At 44.0% G+C, this 15,191-nt stretch overlaps 1 long non-coding RNA gene across 1 annotated transcript in view; it reads left to right on the forward strand.

Annotated features, from left to right (window-relative positions):
- LOC131424421 (uncharacterized) overlaps window positions 1-13,518 on the forward strand; it is a 112,188-nt gene extending 98,670 nt beyond the window's left edge. The window contains exon 5 of the long non-coding RNA XR_009227385.1: window positions 12,655-13,518. This is a non-coding gene — a long non-coding RNA (uncharacterized LOC131424421). The remainder of the gene's footprint in view (window positions 1-12,654) is intronic.
- Window positions 13,519-15,191: the final 1,673 nt, after the last annotated feature.

A 15,191-nucleotide genomic window follows, 5' to 3' on the forward strand; every position in this document is an offset into this window, starting at 1 on the left:
TGAAAATCTACCTCTTTCCCCATGCTGATGGCTATTTTTTGCATTTAACAGGAGGGATTAGTTTTAGATTTTCTTTAAATCTTGGGTAAACCCCTCCAAATATATATCTTCAGGTCTTATATAGTTTGTGGGCCATTAGTGTACAATCTCTGCTGGTCTGACTGTTCATGCCAGATGGTTTCTGTTCCTCTGTTTATTGCAATCTGAGCATCTTCTTTCCTATGCCCACTGAACACCACCATTTTGCTACCATTTCTTAGCCTAAGGCCAAGGTTACAGGTCAAGGATGCTGGGGTGTAGAAGCTGTAATCGGAAGTCCAAGGTTCAGTCTCAGCTCCATCACCTACAAATGAGCAAGGGACATGATCTCTCTGATCATCAAGCCTCAGTTTCCTCATCTTTAAACATATAACACCCACCACACCGGGTGCTGATGGAAAGAAAATGAGGTGGCAGTTATATAAGGCTGAGCCAGCCTATGCAAGCTGTTCTACACCGTAGCTGCCTCTACTTCTCACAAATCTAATGTTCAAAACTGGATTAAAATAGGCAGCAGTCCCTCCAGGAAGTTTTTGTGACCTCTCTGAATCCGCTGGATCCCTTTGTTTTCTGAATTTCACCTTCTCTTAAGTTTAATTCCTTGTACTTTACTGTAGACCAGGCACTGTCTTATAACTTTCTCAGCAACTGTTTGTAAGGGAGAACACCAAGGACAAGACTCTAATGGACACCTGGCACACCAAATTGGACAACAGCAAAGAAATAGGTGACTGGAGAGTGCTCATAGCAAGAGGATGTGGACTGTCAGACTGAATTCTACTTCCACTCCTGGAAACATAATGCAAAGTGCAACTTTCACAGGGAAAGCAGGTCTTGATAGGCAGAAAAATGTCCCCTAAAGATACTAGACTCTACTGCTGGGGGCTGTGAGTATTACCTTACATGAAAAAGATCTGATCAAGTTAAGAATCCTGAGTTGGGGACATTATTTTGGATGATCCAGATGGGTCCTAAATACAATCCCAGCATTAAGGATGAGACAGAAGTATCGAGAGACCTGACACAGACAGAAGAGAAGGCAGTGTGTGAATGGAAGCAGAGAGGGAGATTTGACTACTCCAGAGGAGAAGAAGGCCATGGGTTGGAAGAAAGCAGAAAGAAAAATGAGAGTGAGAAGATGCTCTGCTGCTGGCTATGAAGATGGAAGAATGGGCCATGAGCTAAGATAGACAAGGACAGCAGCGCAAGATGCTGGAGAAGTTGAGGCTGGAGTCTCCTGCAAGCCTCCACCTGCGAGCAGCTCTCCAACATTGTGGATCCAGCCCAGTGATACTGATTTTGGACCTCTGGTCTTCTGAACTAGAAGAAAATAAATGTGTGGTAGCCCCCAAGCTTATAGTAATTAGTTACAGTATAAATAGGGAACTAATTTAGCAAGTGAGGGAAAGAAAAGGCAGAAATAAAGAAATAAGGATGAGGTGTGGAACTAATGTAGGTGCTTGAAATAATCTTACGGGAACTGTCAAAAGCTCTGAATGCTTATCCTGGTTTTTGAAACATTTGGCTGATTCTGCTCTGGCAAATCACTTCCCATTTAGCTTCTGTAGGCACAAAGCTTGAGTTACTGAAACTGCAGAGCTTAGAGTTCAGAGAAATGCAGGTGGAGACAGATCTTAGTCTGCAGCCTCCTGCCACCATTTGTTGGCTGTGCAAAATTGGGCTGATCGTGAAAAAATCTGAGCCTCGGTTTCCTCATCTGTACTAGAAAACTATACCAGGAGGCTATAATGACATTTATCTTATATAATAACAAGATGGTGCGTGGAAGTGGCTTAGCACACCTGGCACATAATAGGGAGTAGTCAGTATTCAGTGAATTAAATGACCTTACTTTTACTTCCATTTAAAATTAGTGGGAGAAAGGTCAGAAAGTCTGGGGCAGGGGATGCCCCAGGGCTATTCACCAACTGTGAAAGCTGCAGCGAGGCTCACCCTTCAGCCCACTTTTTAAGGCCAAGGTTCTAGCTGCTCTCCATGCTGATAGCCTGAGTCTTCTCAGGAAACAGGACCTCTCTCTCCCAGAAACCTGAGGTGTTAGCCCTGAAAAAATCCCTCAGCCAAGAGTCAGTTGAGTTGTGACCTTTCACAGGCAAATTTACCCAAAGCCCTGGGCAAGCGGGAAGAGACCAGGGAGCTCCCCTTTCCAAGGGCACTGGGCTGTGGGAATTTCCTCTCGGCCTTCCTGGGCTGGCCCTGGCCTCGCCTCACTGAGTCCTTGTGGTTTCTGTCGGTGCAGAAACTCTTCTGCAAAGTTCAGCTTGAGAAGAAGAAGGAACAAGGGTTGGATGTTTCCCCCCTTGCTTTTTGAAAACCGAACAACGCTAAGATGTCCTTTCAGAAACCTTAACCCAAACCAAATGCTTTCCTGACGGGGCGACCACATTGAGGAACGCCCAGCGACACAGGGAAGGAGCCAGATGGCTTCAGAAATCAAACGGTGCAGGTTCACACGCCACCGGGGACTGCTGGAATGCTGCTTTGTTTTCGTCTCTGAATTTATAGGCCAGCTCCTCCTTCCCACCCCCAGCACGTGATTTATTATTTTGCAGACCCAGTGGCTTCTCTCCAACTTTATTTCTTTCTTCAGAAATAAACAAGGATTTTACAGCTCCATAATCTCCTCCAAAGTTTGTTTGTTCTTCCCTCTGTACAGCGTGGGCCATGTTTGTTCCCTGGGAAAGTCTCTTCTCTAATTATTTTCACATTTCAACAGCTTTTGTTTCTTCTTCTTTCTCCGAGGTTTAGGAAAAACGCTGACAGTGGATTTGCTTCAGGCTAACTGGTACCGTAAACATTTTCTCCTGGGCACATGGGAGCCTTGGTGACCGGGGCCATGTTGCCTTTTCTGATTGTGTAACCTGCCAGAAGGAAATTGGAAAACTCGGAAACACCCCTTTGGATGGCTGGAAGAAAAAAAAAATATGTAAATTGGTAATGGTGGAAAATCTGCTTATCCCATGCCGGGGACCTTTGGCAGCATAGTGTTTCCAAGGTTCAGCAACAGCCTGTCCCCAAAGCTTCATTTTGCTTGGGATCTTTCTGCCTCTGAGCACAGACAGATATTTGGTGTATTTTAAGGAAATGCAGATTTAGAACATCTAAAGGTAGCTAGGGTATACTAGCAAATCTTGCATTATGGGGCAAATAATGGTTTATTCTAACTGAAAGGTGTGCGCCTCCTCTTGATATTCACAAGTTCAGTTTGAAGATGGAAGAATGTTTCTCATAATAGAAACCCTGGGTTCTGAGAGCCACTGAGGCTCAGAAGGAGGGGATGCTGTTTGATTCTCTCCTTTTACATGGCTTTAAGTGCCACAGTGGTTTGTTGTACAACCTCTTCCTATGTCTCTTGGGGCATTTACAGTCTGTGGCTCTAGGAGCTCAGCTCCACATTTCTAGGTTGACCTATTTTGAAGTTCTGAACCTGCCTCTTAGCATCTTACTTGATAACCAGAAGGAACCTCAACCATCCTGTCCAGAACACAATATTTTTTTCTCTTCTTCCCACTCTGTCCTTTCCTCAAATCCCTACTTGGATGAGGGACACCATTAATCACTAAAAGTTGTTGCAGGAGGCACTAGGTGTCCAAACTTCAGCTCCCTTCTCTCATCAGGCCTTGGGCCCTGTCCATTCTACCTGCCCCATATCTCAGATATGGAATTTGTCAACTCTTTTCCCGTAGCCATTTGACTCATTGCTTTTCACGAAAACCAATGCTCCCGCCTCCTGGTTGGCCTCCCTGCAAATCTCCTCCCTCCAGTCACCTCCCAAGCTGTGGGAATTTTTTTTAACCCCACAGGGATCATTACTTTCCTGCTTAGAAACTGCCTGTGTCCCTTCCCCATCATCCATGCAGACTGGTCAGCCCTCGAGCAGGTTCTCGGTGCCCTCCCTAAGGCAGTTCCAGGTTTTCTACCACTCTGCGTCCAGGGCTGCTCGCCCACCCACATGGCTGGCTACTCCCCAAACACACATCTCACTCTTCCATGCTTGATGGGCTTCGCTGACTTGGGCTGCTCTTCTGCCCCTTCTCCAGCTGGCACACATCTGCTTATCCATAAAAGCCTGATTTGATTCACGTATTAGCCCCCCTGTGAGACCTTCCCAAATCCCCCTCAATGGAATCTGTTGCTCCCTGTCAGAATTCCTGAAGCAGTTCGTAGACATCTTTTCAAAGTACTAATACCTACTCACTCCCCCTCTCCCACCCCACACCCCTACCTGGACGGAGTCTCTAGTGGGCAGGGTTTGAGTTATTCCCACTATTATATTCCTTCTACCTAGTACAGTCTAGCTTATGAGAGGGACTGCAAATGGTGTTGAGAGATGTTACTGAGTCCATTTCAAGGGAAAACAACTCTGGGATGTACTCGAGGTAAAGAGGCCCAGGAAGATCTCAGTCTTGCCAATTGTCTCTGAGTCTTACTCTCCCATGACTGTATAATAGGGATCAGCATCTTTGCTCTGACTGTAGTTTAAGGTTATGAGTGCTGGCTCTGTGGAGCCCTGGGATAAGGTTAGGAGTACCAGCATGCACCTGTTTCTGACACATAGTAGGTGCTCAATAAACATTGGTCAAATAAATGAGACTATATTAATGTCTAAGTCTTATTAAGGAAGGGCACAAACACCTACAGAATATGGACTGTGCTTTACCTATGTCACCACCATGGCTAATAAGACCAACATGGCGCATTGTGACCACCACCAATATGACCAATATAAGCACAGCTGACTAGACCAGGTTGCACAAACTGTGGACTAAGTATGGACATCTGGTATGCTTTTTCTCAGAGAGAGAGGCTTCTGTTCAGGGAGAATGAGAAGGGTTTACATGGAGGAGAGGAATTTAGAGTAATCCTAGGGTCAGGTCAAACTGTGTACTCTTGAACCCTCCCTCAGAGCTTCATGTGAGACCATGAAACTTCCAAGGAAGATTTTATGGAGTCTGTGGTCTAACCTTTCTGTCTTGGCCTCCTTCTTCTCGAGCATGGCAAGGAGACCCACAGGGATTGCTCATCTGGAGGCAAGATCCTTTCTTGGGATTCCCTCCTTTCTTGCAATTCATTGCAGATGGAGAGAGGTTCTTGTGGTTGGGTGACTTCAGCCCAGTCTCTGCCTGTGTTTCTAGATCTTTTATCACAGTGTTCTCCTTCTGAGTCTTGGTGTGCTCCCAACTGTCTTTATCTTGCTCTCATGATCTCTTTGCTCCTTTCCCATTCCTCTTACTATGGTGCAGCTTACACTCTTTCTGTTTCTCTTTAAAAGTGAAACAGCTTGTGGATTTCTGGAGTTGGATGTAACCTAGAAGCTCTATAATTAATAAGCCCCTGACGGAGGGAATCTATGTCAGTGTGCTCATTGCAGTGTACCTGACATCTAGCATAGTCCACCCTTGGTGGGGACCATGGATATTTTTGTACAAATGCACAAATAAGGAATGTTTGCTTGGGGAGATGGAGGAGGTCAGGGCAGGGCCAGGGACACTGAGCCTGTAGCTCCAGTTTGGGTCTGGTTTTGTTCTAAACCTGAAGGGAAAGGTGTGGAAGACATTCCTTGAGCATTTTAGATTGTCGAGCCTGGCTCCCTATGTGGGAAATGTAACAGAGATCCTGAGTAGAAACTTCTCTCAAGAATAGAGACTGCATCTCAAAGCACCATTCTGGGTTTTATCTCTTAGGAACATAAGGAACTGGGGAGCAGAGAGATCTAAGGAAGCCTGATGTTAGAGGAGCATGTGATGCAGAATCCTTGTCCTCAGAGAAGACATCACTTTGTAAAGATCTTAACTGCAAATGGGCCATGCCCTGCATGATCCTACAAGCCTGCATAAGTCTCCCCACTCCTTGGGCCCTATGCTACCTGTGAAATGAAGGAGGAAATCTAGATGTGACCTAAAGGCTCTGCCAGTTTTGAATCTGTGAAATTAGGTAAGGGACGGGCTGGGGATTTGAAAAGGATAGAGGATTCTACATCAAGGACTGTAACACCCTCTCGGTAAAGATGGGAAACTAATTTAATTGCTCTCCTCATTGCTAGCAGTGCTGAAAGTGTCTGAGCTGCATGCTGACTCATGCAGGCCATTCTGGAAGAGCTTCCTGGCCCAGGCAGGAAGCTGTCTTCACTCTGAGCATGGTCATCAGCACACGTGAGCACAGAGCACATGTGAGCACAGGTCCTGAAGCATAACTGTCCGTGTGGATCATGTGTGAATACACAACCAGTGAAATTCCACATCACGTACAACCACAAAAATGGGATCCTAATTAGAATAAGTTATACTCCATGTATGTATGATATGTCAAAATACACTCTACTGTCATATAAGTCTAAAAATAAAAAATAAAGAAAACAATTTTTAAAAGTGTCCATACAGGGAATATCCAAGTATTTCACAACTTGAATTGTCAGGAGACTAGTACTCAGTTGTCTAGTTTCTGTTTCTATATCTCCCTTCAGGTGGTCTTCCCACCCACCCCCAACACACATACATACATCTGACCCGCACTAATGAGATCAGACAGTGTATCTCCCTTGAATCCCCACCACCCACACAAACGACTCCCAGCATATGTCACATGCACAGCACTTGCCTTAGACACATAGAGATTCTATATGTTCCACATACACACATCCCTGTCAGCACATTCAGACATTCAATTTTGCCCTAGGCTAGCATTTGGGGATAAATAGTGTGGGAAGCAGAATAAGCTCCCCCAAATTTCCCATGTCCTAATCTCTGGAACCTGTGAGTATGTGATATCATGTGGCAAAAGGGAACTAAGATGGCAGATGGAAGTTGCTAATCAACTGATGGCTAATTATTCTGGTTTACCTGGGTGGATCCACTATAATCACAAGCATCCTTCTAAGGTGGAAGAGGGAGGCAAAGGGTCAGTGTTGTAGTGATGCATGGCTTTAAGATGAAGGAAGGGGCCGTCATTAGTGGAATACAGACAGCCTATAATAGGAAAAGACAAGAAAACAGAACCTCCAGAAAAGAATACAGACTCCCAGCACCTTGATTTTAGTGCAGCAAGATGTGTCAGACTTTTACCTCTGGAACCTCACATCATTACTTTTACATGACTTTAAGCCACTAACTCATGGTAATTTGTTACAGCAGCAATAGGAAACTAATACGCATAGAGAAGTACCCTATCATACTGGAGCTTTTGGTCAAATAGAGGAGACAGTCATATAACCAGGGTACTCAAGCACAGAGTAAGAGAGACTATCATAGCCTAAGTCCAGGCTGCTACAGAATACACAGGAGAAACCCCCAGCCTACATAAGGTTTCCTCATGGATGACCTACATCAGCAACACCTACTACTGGACCTGCTGCCCAATAATCTGTTAAAGGAAGGAAGGAATGAAGGAAGGAAGGAAGGAAGGAAGGAAGAAAGAAAGGCCCAAACTAGAACCTGTTAGATAAGAGTTGAGATGGATGAATAGAAGGCGTGGTAAAGTGTTCCAGGCTGAACTGGTAACTTGGGCAAAGACCTGTGGGCTATTAAGAGAGCTAAATAAAGTTTACTTTGGCTGGGACACAGTGCCACAAGGGGAATGGGGAAAGATGAGTCCGGTAGGCACAGATCATGAGGGACCTTATCAGCTATAATTAGACATTTGGCCTGTATTCTGTGTGCAAGTGGCTCTCTCTTCCTCTTTCTCTTTCTTTCTCTTTTTCATGTTCTTTCTTTTCTTGGGTTGCACTTTAATTTTTCTCTTTTTCTTTCTTTTTTTTTGTTTATTTTGCAGTCCTAGAGTTTGAACCTGGGGGTGCTTTACCACTGTACTATATCCCAGGCCTTTTTTCTTTTTTAAATTTATAATTTTGAGACAGGGTCTTGCTAAGTTGCCCAGGGAAGCCTTCAGCTTGCTGAGGCTGGCTTTGAACTTGGGATCCTCCTGACATGTTTTAAAAGGAGTGTATTTGACTTCATTGAACACAAATAATGCTTATGCAAATGTTTTATCTTGTCTCCTGGGCCACACCTTTGGTTTTTCCCTACATTTTTAGCAATGATTTACCTCAACAGTTTTCATGTGGGTTCAGAGGGGTGGTCCAGCAGACAAAGAGTACTGATCTGTCTATCTGGCGTGACTTTATACTCCTTCATGTACCAACTAGCATTTGACTTCTATAATCCCTAGTTCCCCAGTCTGCCCAGTGAGACCGGATAGTGCCTACCTATGGGCTTCCTGAGATGATCAAATGAGCTAACCCACAAAGGACTTCCAAAGTCCAGATATAGGGGGGGATGGGGGTAGTCTATGACGGTTATTTATCAAAATCCTGATTTAATTGTTATTAGCTGTTATAACTCTTGTGCTGGTAAGTTCTCATGCCTCTCTAGATCACTCCTGCCCCTGAGAACACCAGTCTTCCTTTCCTAGAAACGTAACAACAGGGCCTGGCCTAGGGGGGCAGCAACAGAAGATGCAAGTGGGCGGAGGGCAAGGAAGGATGGGGAGTTGGTTCCCTGAGCTCAGGGTTGCTGGGTTCCCTTCCTCTAATGAAGGCAGCCTCTTGTCAGGCAGCTCCTCCCACCTTTTTGTGGTTCTTGGAGGTGCTGCCTCTTCTTGCCTCCTGAGGTTGGTATGGCAATCGGTCCCTATTGCTCAAGCCCCGTGGTTTCCTTTGCACCTATGACAACGGCCTTTTCATTAGATCATCTCCCAGTAACCCAGTGTGAATGTGCCTTCTGTTTCTCCTTGGAACCCTGTTTTGGGATAACTTGCTTTGGGTTTGGGAACTGCTGGTTTAAAGTCCAATAAGAACCCATAGTGGTCAGGAAGCCCTTGTCCCCTGGTCAGCACTGAAACATTCACTCGCAGGTGATGGCTTTCTCATACACACACAAAATCACTTCTTTTTTTTACTCTTCAAGAAGCTTTGAAAATTTCAAGGAAATTTGTAAATTTAATGGACAACTTGACCATACTCCACACTAGAAAATGACCCAGGCAGAAAACTGGGTTGTCTCAGGTTTCCTGCAATCCAGGGATCATGAATCAGAGCAGTCAGCTGGAGGCTGGGAGGGACATTGGCCAACCAGTGCAGGTGTCGTCACACCTTCCCCTCCAGAGTCTCTCATGGGGTGATAAGTGAGCACGTCCTATGTGCCAGGCACCATTCTAGCAGTTAATATAGGCTTAAGCAAGGCAGGCAAACCCCTGCCCTCATAGTGCTTATGTTTTATTTGGAAAAAGGGGATAGGGGAGATAGACAATTAAAAAAAAGCAAGATAATAAATTCACAAGCTAACTTCAGGTGTTGTGGGAAGAGTGAAAGAGGACCCTGGAATACAGAACGCCTTTGTGGGGGAATCAGGTTGTGTTCCTTGGGTAAGGTGGTCAGAGTGGGACTCTCAGAAGAGATGACTCCTAAAGTTAAGAATGAAAAGAAAGGGCTGACCATAGAGGAATATGGGGCGCAGTGAAGAGTGTGTCAGTGAAAGGACAGCCAGCGCAAGGTCAGAGAGAGATTTAAGGCATTAAAATGCCTGCCTTGCTTAAGCCTATATTAACTGCTAGAATGGAGACAAAGTCAGGGATGATAGATAAACAAAATGTTATGTCTGAATTGTCCAGGACAATGGCCTAAACAGGGGTTACATTAGAGAGATGCTATCTTTCTCCAGCATCTTTTATACCTGGATAACCTACTTGGAGCTAGTTCAAGATACAAAAATTAGTAATTCATGCCTCTATCTCCAAAAATCTCAGTCTAATACTACTGTATTAGGGAAGATATCTGCATTGGAAATAAGAGTATCAAAATGAGAAAAATGAGTAGAATTGAAAACAAGTGGTAATACTTGGGAGATGATGTTGATTTAGATACAGAATGGATACAGATATGGATATGTATGCACACCTGATGAGGATCTGGGTGCGTATTGGGAAAGTCAGTGCGGTGCGTGCAGTGTTTCCACACCCTCTCCTCTGCACAAGAATGGCCTTAGGCCTGGAACACTTCCTCATCCAGAAATGAGGAGTCCTCAGTCTACACCAGGCTTACCCCCTGGTGTGGCAGTATTCCCCAGTCTCACTGCTTTAGCTGCTAGGAGGTAGCGCTGGGTCTTGGGATCAGCACCCACTACTGGAGCTGACCTGGTGAGTATAGGGCCTATCTGTCTTGTACTTCTAGTACCAAGACAAGGTGAGCTGGACTTCTACTGATCATAGCAACAGATGCTACTTGCCCAATAAGGTGGTTGCAGATATATAGATACAGATATGAAAGGAAGAAGGAAGGGATGGAGGAAGGAGGGAAAGGAGGAAGAAGAGAGTGATTGAATGAGTGAACATGGGAAAAGGAGGGAGACGTCCTGGGGTAGGTGGATGAGGAGGGGCTGAAGAGGCCCTGAAGAAGGGAGGTGATGTAGAAGACATCTTCACCTCTGAGAAGACACCAACTGGGCTGGAGTAAAAGATTTTTTCACAAAAGTGAAAGCTAGAAAGTAACAGAAGATGGAGGATTTGGAATTCATCCTGTGGGCCTGTCATGCTATTTGTACTTACCCAATTAACAGACATTTCTAGAGCACATCAGGATTGGCAAAGCCATCCACAGCACACCTGACTTCATGTAAGCATATATGATTTCTCCAAATCTGGGGGAGCTCAAGTGCAGAATGTGGGGTTCACTTGCCCTCTTTCGGTGTCTATTTTGAGATCAGAGGTTGTTTCTTACACAATCTGTAAAAACATGAAAGGGTCATTTTAGGCTCTGAGGGGGAGAGGAGTTAGTGGGGTCCCAGTGATGGTTAAAATGTCCCAAGTTAATTGCATTACTATAATATTTGAAAATGTTAAAATTAAAATATAGAACAAGCAGGAAGGTGTAGAAAAATAAAATTAGTTTAGATGTCTAAACCCGAGTGGCAGAAAAACACCAACCTACAGATTATAATGACCCTCAAAACTTCTACTGATGAACTGTTCAACAGATTCTGTGCAGCCTCATGATCAAATCCAATCACAGTTCATTCAACCACAGATGATCTTCTCCGGGTACTATTTGCCAAAGGAAGCTTTGGAAAATACTGATATACACCACTGAATAGAGTCATGATGATTTAGACCTGGACATTTTTCAAAGCAGGACTGGCCAGTTATATTTAGGGAACCCCTTAAAACTGAAGAAAATATGTCAATGATGTATCATGGAACATGTGTTTTCAACAATATAACTAGCCAATGAGACTTCCAGGTTGAATTAGTTGCCAATTATGTCACTAAGGTTACAGGGTACGGGGTGGACCTTGAGCCATTGTGAGGGTTGAGGGCTGAGACAACTGCATTTTTTGCATTTTTGTGGTTCTCAGCCCAAAGTAAAGTTTCAGATGTGTGGATATTAAGTCACCCTTGCTGCCCTAATTACAAGATTATTCGCCTGTTGAAATAACAACTTCAATGAAAGAGGAAATATTTTTTCTCCAGGCTCCATGCGAAAGTGAGATGGGACACATTTTTTAGTTGTTCCAACAATGACAGGTACAGTCGAGTACTAGCCTTTGCAGCCCTGAGTCACATAAAGGGACCTTGTTGATGGTGATACCAAGAGAAGGTGGAAGCTCTTTTAAAAAGGACAAACTGGGCTGGAAGAATCCCGTTGTGTTTGGTTTGGTTTAGAAAGTGTAATGATTCAGAAGAGCTTTGAAAATCAGGGACTGAGTCTATTTTGCTTCCCCCTGATGCAGTCCAATTGACTTGCATTTGAGGTACTGGGAAGGTGCGTACCTAGCCCTGATAGAGATTGTCCCGTGTCCTGCAAATTGACCAAGGACAGTCCCCCTCTGCACTGCACAGGCAACATCTTGCAATGTGCAGCACTTGGGCTAGGATTTCAACCTGGTCTAGGCCACATCTCCTGCACATTCATCTAACGTCCACCTCCCTGCAATGTTCAAAATTCCCCCTGAGCTGTTAGACCCTAAGCATCCCCAGGTTGAAAGCCCAGGGACTGTGGAGTAGGAAAATGTGACTCCATTTTCTCCATATATATATATATATATATATATATATCTTCAAAAAAGCAGGTGCAAATCACAACTGAATTGGAAACCCCAAAAGAAGCCAAAGCAAATCAACTTAACAACAACAAAATAAGCTTATTATAGCAAAACCTGGAGAAAAATTTCAGTTGTGGCACCTCGAGGCAATTACTGACTCCCTGGTTGATTTCAAAGCCCCCTCAGGACCGCACGTTGATTGAATTCCCACGACCCAGCCTCATGTGAGGGCTGAGTGGGCTGTTACGAAGCCAGACGTCTGTGGTTGTAGGTAAATACACTGATATCCTAGCAACGTGTAAAACCACAGTACCTCAGGCAGCGCTGGTTTTGCATTTTTAAAATAGAGGAGCAGATTTGAAAAGGGGGCTGAGCAATGTTTTGAGCCAAAGAAGTTCTTGGTAAAAACATTTATTTCTTTCTGGTCATCTTTGGGGGACTCATGGAAGTCAGACTCATCTGCCCATTCAGCCTTCCGGTGTCTTTTTGAAATTCGAAGTTTTCTGTCTTTCTTTAAAAATGTAGGAACCCATATTATGCATTTATCTAACTTTCAATGACTGCTTAGTTTCAGGTGCTGTATCCCCGTATGTAAATAGTGTGTTCAAGATGCAGTTGGCAACATCCAGACTGGATCCACTGCCTTCTGCCCTGTCCTTGAAATTGCCCTTTCTTCTGCCTGGACTGCATATCCACAGCTCCCTTGCTCCTCTCTGATCCACAGCCAAGATGCCCATGCCTCTGAGATGCTCTGAACTTCAATCATACACCCATTTTTACCTATATGGGATCATCCCTTCTTCCAGACACGTTCCTCCAGTCTGGAATAGTTCTTGGTACATGGAAGCATACAATCATTACTGGTGGGATGAATATATAAATGAATTCAAGAAGAAGGTGCAACACTGTGAAACCTCGATGTGGTTGATGTCTCCAGTGTTTCTGGGCTAAGTAACCTGGCTGAGCCATTTCGCCTCCTAAGACTCACTTTTCCGTCTGTAAAATGGAAATATGATCTATTTCACATTGTTGTGAGAATGAGCAAATTCTTAGTAAGTAAGTGCTTATCAAAATGACTGCCAACTGGATAAGGTTTCACCAATAGTAGCCATTAGGACAGTTGTCACTAAAACACATCTACTGAGTACCAAAACGTGCCAGAAATGTGCTAGGTACCTAGGGTAAAGCATGGTTAGGGTAAGGCATCTGCTTTCCATGAGCTCCCGACCTGGTAGGGAAGACAGATAAGGTAACAGATGTAAATAGATTGTCTCGCGGAACCGGGGTTGTAACTTAGTGGTAGAGCGTTTGCCTCACCCATATGAGGCACTGGGTTCGATCTTCAGCACCACATAAAAATAAATAAATAAAGTAAAGGTATTGTGTCCATCTTACAGCTAAAAATATTTTTTAAAAAGACTGTCTTGCAAGTAAGCGGGGATATTAGGAGCACAGGGCTGGTGGGTGGGGGTGGTTAGAAAGGAAAGTACAAGTTGAAAAGTTTAAGCTAGAGTATTGTACAAGGTTTGGTGAAGGTCATAGCAGGAGGAGGGAAGGAGGGCAGGGATGGAAGCCATAAAGGGAAAGGTTGAAAGGGGAGATCTGAAAGTCTTAGAGCATGAGAGGGAGTGGGCAAGAAAGACCAAGGATGGCCTGGTGGAGAACAGCAAGGGCTCCAATGTCTGGAAAAAGAACAAGAGAGCCAGTGTGGTTGGCCACATAGGGGAAAAGGACATGAGATAGAAATAACAGCAACAGGGGGTTGTGTAAGTGTCATTTGAAGTCCTCATAGATTCTGCCTCTGAATGTATAGATGGATAGACAGATGGTTCTAGGAACATCCACTTAGGAAAAATAAAGAGAATATAAGAAGAAACAGGTAAAAGATGAGCTCTTGACTCTGAATATTAGGATATTTTGTATTGATAAAACCTGTGCTAATAAAAGCAGCATAAGCTCATTACTAAATTATCAGGAAATAAAATAAAAGTAAGGAATTTTAAAAATTACTCTAATTCCTCCATCCAGATATAACACCTGTTATCATGTTGACATAGGTCTTTCTAGTTTTTTCTGTGTCTTTTTATTTTATGCATATGTCTATACATCTAGTTATACATACCTTCCTGCATATCAATGATCCTTCTATCCATCATCCTTTCATCCATCCACTTTTCCATCCATACTTTTCTGAAACAAAAATAGTCTTATAAGATACTTAGCAGTTTGTATCCTAATTTTTCTAACCAATTTATTAGGATAGTCCAGTTATGTCTTCCCATTTTTAAAAACCAGATCTGAATAGCTACATAATATTCCTTCTTATGAAAGTATGACAGTTGCTTTAACTAACTCCCTACCATTTTTTTTTTTTTTGCCATTACAAAAGATGTTTCACTTGTGCTCTCCTTTTGTCCCAAGTGATAGTGAAAGGGCAACCTTTCTCTAAAGCTTGAGAGACTTAGGAGACTTGAGCTTGATGTGGGGTCATATTGAATCTTCTAACACAAATCAGCTGCCTCCTGAGGTGACATCCCTTCATCTCCACTGTACCCTCTCTGTGGCTGCAGGGAGAATGGAGGCCTCTCCCACAGCGCAGGTGCATTGGCGCAACCATCGGCGACCACGGGCTGTCCTGAGCTGTCAGGCTTTGACAACACAGCCCTCCTGGCATTGTCACAGTGCTGGTGATTCAGAGCTGTCAACTAAAACGCTATGAGGAAACATTTGGAAGGATTTATGGTATGCAGCCGTGACTTTGTGACCCCAGATGGAAAAGTCTTTGAATTAGGACTAGTGTGTGTGGCAAGAGGGAGGAAAGAGGCACTTACCTTACATTAAAAAACAACACATGCCATTTCCTTGAAGCTTCAAATATTCAATGGCTCCCCATTACTTACTGGAAAAATATTAAACAATTGAATGCAGCAAAGAGGTAATGGACGTGATAGACGACTGCCTGGAGAGCTCCAGCAGTTCGTTGGCTTCCCAATGGCTGTGGGACCTGGAGAGTCCCCCACTTTCTTGTGCTTGTTTTCTCCCCATCTCTAAAATTTTCATAGATAGATGATGTAGGAGTATTTGGGTAAATGAGTCAGTGAAAAG

The sequence above is a fragment of the Marmota monax genome, unplaced genomic scaffold, assembly GCF_021218885.2.
Source record: "Marmota monax isolate L192 unplaced genomic scaffold, Marmota_monax_Labrador192_F-V1.1 WCK01_AAM20220418_F8-fsc00023, whole genome shotgun sequence".
In the NCBI taxonomy this organism is placed as follows: domain Eukaryota; kingdom Metazoa; phylum Chordata; class Mammalia; order Rodentia; family Sciuridae; genus Marmota; species Marmota monax.